Raw genomic sequence first — 1390 nt, 5'->3', positions numbered from 1 at the left:
ATCATTTGATCTCAGCAGTATTCCTGCCCAGAGCAGTGGGCTTGGACTCTATCTTTTGAGGTCCCATCCAGCCCTTAATTTCTATGATATTATGATCTGCCAGATAACATATTAAGTTTAACAAAAACAGAACAAACTGGTAAAAAACAGTCAAAAAGTATTGTGTTATTAGTCCCATAGTCATTATAGTTAAGTGTATGCCTCTTATCCAGATTCATAAAACAAAACGTAACTTTCTTAATCATGTTGACACTGTAGTGCCTTCAATACTTCAGTGTCAGTCACTTCTACACCTGAGTTAATGTTACCACACCTGAGCTAAGGTTTTTAGCTAGAGCTAAAAATAGATTACAAGGCTGTGAAATAGAAGTCAAACATTACCAGGAATTGCTAACAGCAAAATTACAGAAGAAAGGGTAGTTTGAATAATGGAACATCAAGACCATTAAAAAGGGTCATTAAGACCTGTAGAGTGGAGAGAGGTGATGATGATCCATGAAGGCAATTAACTCTCTCAGTGCTGCCTGAATAGAAATGGTGCTGCATCTCCCAGGCACTTGATTTTAAAGTTTGGGTAGATTAGGAACCAGAGGGGGATGCAGCCCCTGCTCTACATGATTTATGCATGCACACATAGTCATCTGATCCATTGTGGTCTTTGCAACAAAAGAATAGCTCTATTATTTTTCCATAGTAAAAAAAAAATAGTGAAAGCTAAGAGCTGGCATTTTTATGGGGTGCCTTGATTCTAATGACAGGTGCCTTGAGTTTTAAAAGGTTTAGAACTGCTGTACCTAGAAGTAAACTTGATTATGAACACATTTTCAAATTTATGGAGAAAATACATTTTTTATAATGCAGCCTTCAGGTATCATGAATCCAGTGGCTCTTAATCTTATCTGTCTTGTATCATACAAAATCCTTTACTGATTGAAAATTTTATGTACTTTATACACATGCAAATGATTCCACAAGACACAAAATAATTAATTATACCTAATGTCCTTAAAATAATATGGACAACTAATAAAGTTAGGTTTTATTATTTATTTTGTAAAAAAGGAATGGGCAAGTGAAAGTTACTTTTTATCCAAAGGCTTCCTACATGACCAAAATAAATCAAGTAAAATAAAAAAGTAAATAAATAGAATACATTTCATGAGAATCATAATAAACTCCTATTTTCATTTAATTTCTACTTCTGTATCTGAGAGAGAGAGAGGTAGATGGATAAAAATGACTAATCCATTCATCTACCCATCCTTTAAAGTTACAGATAAATCAGACACCAAACTGTTGCTATATGCAGTGAATCTAACCACACAGTTCCTACCAGAAGTCAGCTCCATAGTCATTCAGAATAAGCCCATTTGCACGCTTCACTGTAAAA

Source organism: Gavialis gangeticus, unplaced genomic scaffold (assembly GCF_001723915.1).
Source record: "Gavialis gangeticus isolate Ggan-Ray unplaced genomic scaffold, GavGan_comp1, whole genome shotgun sequence".
NCBI classification, from domain to species: Eukaryota; Metazoa; Chordata; order Crocodylia; family Gavialidae; genus Gavialis; species Gavialis gangeticus.
Note: the sequence above shows the minus strand (reverse complement) of the source record.